The sequence below is a fragment of the Bos taurus genome, chromosome 6 (assembly GCF_002263795.3).
Source record: "Bos taurus isolate L1 Dominette 01449 registration number 42190680 breed Hereford chromosome 6, ARS-UCD2.0, whole genome shotgun sequence".
NCBI classification, from domain to species: Eukaryota; Metazoa; Chordata; class Mammalia; order Artiodactyla; family Bovidae; genus Bos; species Bos taurus.
Genome location: NC_037333.1, coordinates 59446419 through 59452446, shown reverse-complemented (window position 1 = coordinate 59452446; position 6028 = coordinate 59446419). Strand labels below are relative to the sequence as shown.

Genomic DNA, 6028 nt, shown 5'->3' with positions numbered 1-6028 from the left:
ACCCAGCTCACAGTGGGAACTCTGGAAATATTTTTTAACAATTTGGGTATTGTGTAATCTTTATTTTACAAATTAACATTCAAGGTTACTAAGTAGAAAGTGATTAAGGTTAGTTTTTGAGAAAGAATCTGCCTGCCTGCCAGTGCAGGAGATGCAGAGATATGGGTTTGATCCCTGGGTCAGGAAGATTCCCTGGAGGAGGATATGGCCACCCACTCCAGTATTCTTGCCTGGGAAATCCCATGGACAGAGGAGTTTGACAGGCCACAGTTCATGAGGTCATAAACAGTCGGACATGACTGAGCATGCACACACATACCAGACTTGAAGGCTTGTTTTCTTTCTGCTAAACCACTCTGGGTTGTTAGGAAGGTTGGCTGGAGTGATGAAGCTGATTGAGGAGGGGAAGTATAAGGGGATGATGAAGAGAGTATTCATTTCTCTTGGGTATGTACTATGGAGTGGAATCGCTGGGTTATGCTTTCACTGTACTCCACCTTTTAAGGACCTGCCAGACAGCTTTCCATCCAAAGTGACTGCACCATTTTACATTCCCATTAGCAGTATGAGGGTTGCAATGTCTACACATCCTTCCAACACTTGTTTTGATCAGCTTTTTTGGTTACAGTCATCCTGGTGGTTGTGTAAAACTGATATTTCGTTGCAGTTTTAATTTATATTTTGCTGGTGGCTAATTATGTTGAGCATTTTCCATGTGCTTTTTGGCCATTTGTATATCTTCTTTGAAGTAAGTCCATTCAGATCATTTGCCTGCTTTTCAGTTGGGTTGTCTTTTTAAGTTGTAAGAGTTCTTTATATACTTTAGATACAAATCTCTTATTAGACATATAATTTGCAAATATTTTCTCCCATTTTGTGGGTTATCTTTTTACTTCAGCAATGATGAGCTGTGAGGCACAAAAATGTTTCATTTGGCCAAGTCCAATTTAATGATTTTTTTTCTTGTTGTTTATACTTTTGATATTATATCTAAAATGCCATTGCCTGATCTAAGGTCATGAAGATTTACATCTATCTTTTCTTCTAAGAGTTTTATAGTTTTAGCTCTTATAGTTGGGTGACTCATATTATTCAGTTTTTATATATGGTATGAGTTACAGGTCCAACTTCATTCCTTTGCATTTGGATAGTTGTTCTAGCATCATTTCTTAAAAAGACTATTCTTTTCCCATTGAGTGAACTTCATACCCTTGTCAAAAGTCAGTTGACTGTAGATGTGTGATTTCATGTTTTAGTCTGTTTTCTTGTCTCTCAGTTCTATTCCACTGATCAGCATGTCTATCCTTAACGCTAGTACTATACTGTCTTAATTACCATCGAGTGCTTGGTTGCTCAGTCGTGTCTGACTCTCTGCAACCCCACAGACTGTAGGCCTCCAGGCTCCTCTGTCCTTCAGATTTCCCAGGCCAAGAATACTGGAGCAGGTTGCCATTTCCTTCTCCAGGGGATCTTCCCAACCCAGGGATCAAACCAGCATCTCCTGTGGCTCCTACATTGGCAGGCAGAGTCTTTACCACTAGTCTAGTGCCACTTGGGAAAGCCCATATAGCTTTATACTAAGTTTTGCTGTTCTTTTTCAAGATCATTTTGCCTTCTGGGCCCCTTTAATTCTCATACAAATTTTAAGACCAGCTTATCAATTTCTTCAAAGAAGTTAGCTGAAATATTGATAAAGATTGTGTTGACTACATATATCAGTTTGAGGAGGACTGCCATCTTAACAACATTACATGTTTGATCCATGAACATGGATGTTTTTCTATTTATGTCGATCTTCTCATTTCTTTCAACAGTGTTTTGAAGTCTTCATGTTACTATGATATTTTTGAAGCTATTTTAAATGAAATTTTTTTATTAATTTCATTTTTTTGGACCATTCATTGATAGTTTATAGAAATACAATTGTATTTTAACTTAAATTGTAATTTAATTTAAACACAGTTGTATTACTTTTGTATAAGGGTTTTGTATCCTGCAACCTTGTTAAACTTATTGAATATTTAGTAGTTCTACTAGTATTTTAGTGGATTCTTTAGGATAATCTACATGTAAGATCGTGTCAGCTGTGAGTATATGTAGTTTGTTGTTGTTGTTGTTTTTGGCAGAGTTGTGTAGCTTGTGGGAGCTTTGTTCTCCAACCAGGGATTGAACCCAGGCCACAGCAGTCAAAGTGCCAATTCTTAACCACTGGACTGCCAGGGAATTCCTGAATATGCTCAGTTGCTCAGTTGTGTCAGACTCTGCAACTCCATGAACTGTAGCCCCCCAGGCTTCTCTGTCCATAGAATTTTCCAGGCAAGAATGCTGGAGTGGAGTGCCATTTACTTCTCTAATTCCTGAATATATGTAGTTTTATTTCTTTTTTTACAATAGGATTGCCCTTTATTTCTTTCTCTTACCTAATTGCCCTGGCTAAAATCTCCAACACAATTTTTAGTAAATGTGACAAAGAATGGGCATATTCATCTTGTCACAGATTTTAGGGAGAAAGCATTCACTCTTTTACCAAGATGTATGATGTTAGTTGTAGGCTTTTGTAGATTTTTTTTTTTTTTAAACCAGATTGAAGAAATTCCCTTGGTTCCTAGTATGTTGAGAGTTTTAATCATTAAAGGTTGTTGCATAATGTCAGATTTTTTTATGTGTGTCTGTTAAAATGATTGTATGGTTTTTGTGCTTTATTGGTAAGGTATAATGTATTGCATTAGGGCTTCCCTGGTTGCTCAGTGGTAAAGAGTTCACCTGCCAACGCAGGAGACAAGGGTTCAATCTCTGTGTTGGGAAAACAAAAGAGCAACCCACTCCAGTATTCTTGCCTGGGAAATTCCATGGACAGAGGAGCCTGGCAGGCCATAGTCCACAGGGTCACAGAAGAGTCAGATACAACTTAGTGACTAAACAACAGTGTATTTCATTGATTGATTTTCTTATGTTAAAATCTTGCATTCCTGGGATATATCATATTTGGTCATGGTATATAATCTTTTATATGTTGTTGTGTTCAATCTGAGTTTTGTTGAGGATTTTTGCATCTATATTCATAAGAGATGTTGATTTGCAGTTTTCTTGTGATATCTTTGTCAGGATTCTGTAGTAGGGTAACACTGGCCACATTGAATTGAGAAGTGTTCTGTCCTTTTCTAATTTTTAAGAAGAGTTTGTGGAGGATTAGTGATTATCATACTTTAAACAAATGGCAGAATTCACGAGCAAAGTTCCTGGGCTCTTCATGAAAAAAAAATCATAACTAATTCAAATTTTTTACTTTGTTGTTGTTGTACTTATAATAGATTTATTATAAGTCTCTTCAGATTTTCTATTTCTTCTTGAATCTTTTTTGATAGAAATATCTTTCTAGGAATTTGTCCATTACATCTAGGTCGTAGATTTGCTGCCATGCAGTTGTTCATAGTATTCCTTTATAATTTTTATTTCTGAGAGGTCAGTAGTGACATCCCTCTTTTATTCCTGAGTTTAGTAAGTTGAGTCATCTCTCTTATTTCTTGGTCATTCTAACTAAAGGTTTGTCTATTTTTTTCTATTAAAGAACCAACTTTCAGTTTCATTGATTGTCTTTATTGTTTTTCTAGTCTCCGTTTCCTTTATTTCCATTTGAATCTTTATTCTTTGTTATTTCTATTCCTTCTTTGTGTTGTTTCAGGTTTAGTTTGCTCTTCTTTTTCTAGTTTTTTAAAGTGGAAGGATAGATTGCTTACTGCATTTTAATTGGTGTCTTCATTTTCTATCTCACAAGACTGTTTGCGAGTGTGGGTGAGCAATGCCAAATCTGAGCCAGTGCATTCAGACCCTCCTCTGGGGACAGAATCACAAGGCAGCTGGATTCATGAGGCAGGTACACAGAGACTAATTGATGAAATACTGACTCCTCACTATCATGGCGTCTATGTGGCATTGTGGTTCTGGGGCTGAAACATGGACTCTGGAGTCTGGCTGCCTCAGTGTGAGTTCTTTCTCTCACTTAGTAGCTGTGAGACTTTGGGCAACTTAAGTTCTCTAAGCCTCAGTTTCCACATTTGTAAAATATGCATAAAGATACTTCCTCATAGTGTTGTTGTAAGGATTAAATGAGCTAACATGTGAAGTCTTGGCCAGAGTTGCTGTGCTTAGTTGCTCAGTCATGCCTGACTCTTTGTGACCCATAGACTGTAACCTGCCAGGCTCCTCTGTCCATGGGGATTCTCCATGCAAGAATACTGGAGTGGGTTTCCATGTCCTCCTCCAGGAGATCTTCCCAACCCAGGGATCAAACCCAGGTCTCCCGCGTCACAGGCAGATTGTTTACCGTCTGAGCTACCAAGGAAGCCCAGAGTCGGCACATAGCAAATGCTCAATCAGGGTTAGCTATTCTGTTGCTGCTGTTGTTGTCAGGTCAGATGGGTCTATGTTGAGCTACTTCCATGTAAAGTAACTACAGAACTTGGAGTTCTGTTACCATTAGTTTGTGCTTCTTTGCCAACCGTCCATGACCTCACCCGAATGTGCTACCAGAATGAACCTCACCTGCGTTTACTACCAAGACACATTTTCCTACTGAAGTGTGACCACCTTGTCTGTTACTTCCAAACAGGAGATCTTCTTTTCTCCAAAAGATTGCAGATTGAACTTATTTGATCATCCGTCTATCTATATTGTAATGATACTATGAGAACAATTGCAAGAAATTTCATTTCTCTTTAAAATGTATTTATTTCTGGCCATGTTGGGTCTTTGTTGCTGCACTCAGGCTTTCTCCAGTTGTGGTGTGGGGGTTTCTCATTGAGGCGGCTTCTCTTGTTGCAGAGCGCAGGCTCTAGGCACACGGGTTTCAGTAGTTGCAGCATTGAGGCTCAGTACTTGTGACTTGCTGGGTCTGGGTGCACAGGCTTCAGGAGTTGCAGTTCAGGGGCTCAGCAGTTGCAGCTCCAGGCTCTCAGGCATGGGCTCAGTAGTTGTGGCGCAGGGGTTTAGTTGCTCGGAGGCATGTGGAAACTTACCAGACCAGAGATCAAAGATGTGTCCCCTGCATTGACAGGCAGACTCCTATCCACTGCACCACCAGGGAAGTCCCAAGAAATGTATTTTCCTAAACAAATTTGAGACAAGGTCAGGATGGGAGTACCATAAATTATGAAAATCGTGTCACTAAAAAATTCTAATTTAAGTTTTATAGTACGTCAAGTTCTCCTCTTGAAGTGGGAATAGAAATGCCCTCTCTGAACTCGACAGAGGAGCTAACAGTAAGATTCTGGTGCCTCAGGCTCCATGAGAGTAGCACATTCTCCCATTGCAGCTCCAAGACATGGGCTGCTATTTATGTGCCTAAATGGAATTTTTAAAAAACACATACAGGTTATTCCCATCCTTCAGCCAAAGGATGGCTATTACTTTCAGAGAAAGAAAAAAAGATATGGATCAATCCTCATCAAGAAACCATCAGTTAGCTTCCTTTAAAATGAAAATATAGCCAATCTCTAGTTATTTATGAACGATAATAGTTAAGATAATCCTAAAACCTTCAAGCAAAGTAATATTTTAATAAAAATATTTTATTGACTATAACTAGATACCAAGTTTTATGTTTTTACCATTTGAATATAAGTATTTACTATTAAAACAATAGGTGAGCATTATTTTAATAATAATACATTGCTTCTCTTCCTGAACACTCAGAACATTTTCATGCATATCATATATTTTTCTCCCTCACATCTCTTGGGTTGTTATAGGGAAATAATTATTACCGTTTTACCTGTGAGAAGAATAAAGTATTTTTAAAACATTTTCCCCCAATATTTTCTAGTTAGAAGGCAATGGCACCCCACTCCAGTACTCTTGCCTGGAAAATCCCATGGATGGAGGAGCCTGGTGGGCTGTAGTCCATGGGGTCACTAAGAGTTGGACACGACTGACCGACTTCACTTTCACTTTTCACTTGCATACATTGGAGAAGGAAATGGCAACCCACTCCAGTGTTCTTGCCTTGAGAATCCCAGGGATGGGGGAGCCT

General features: G+C 38.7%; 1 protein-coding gene across 19 annotated transcripts in view; it reads left to right on the top strand.

Moving 5' to 3' along the window:
* The window catches only part of RBM47 (RNA binding motif protein 47), a 276361-nt gene that overhangs the window by 211069 nt on the left and 59264 nt on the right, over positions 1-6028 (top strand). The window lies entirely within an intron of this gene.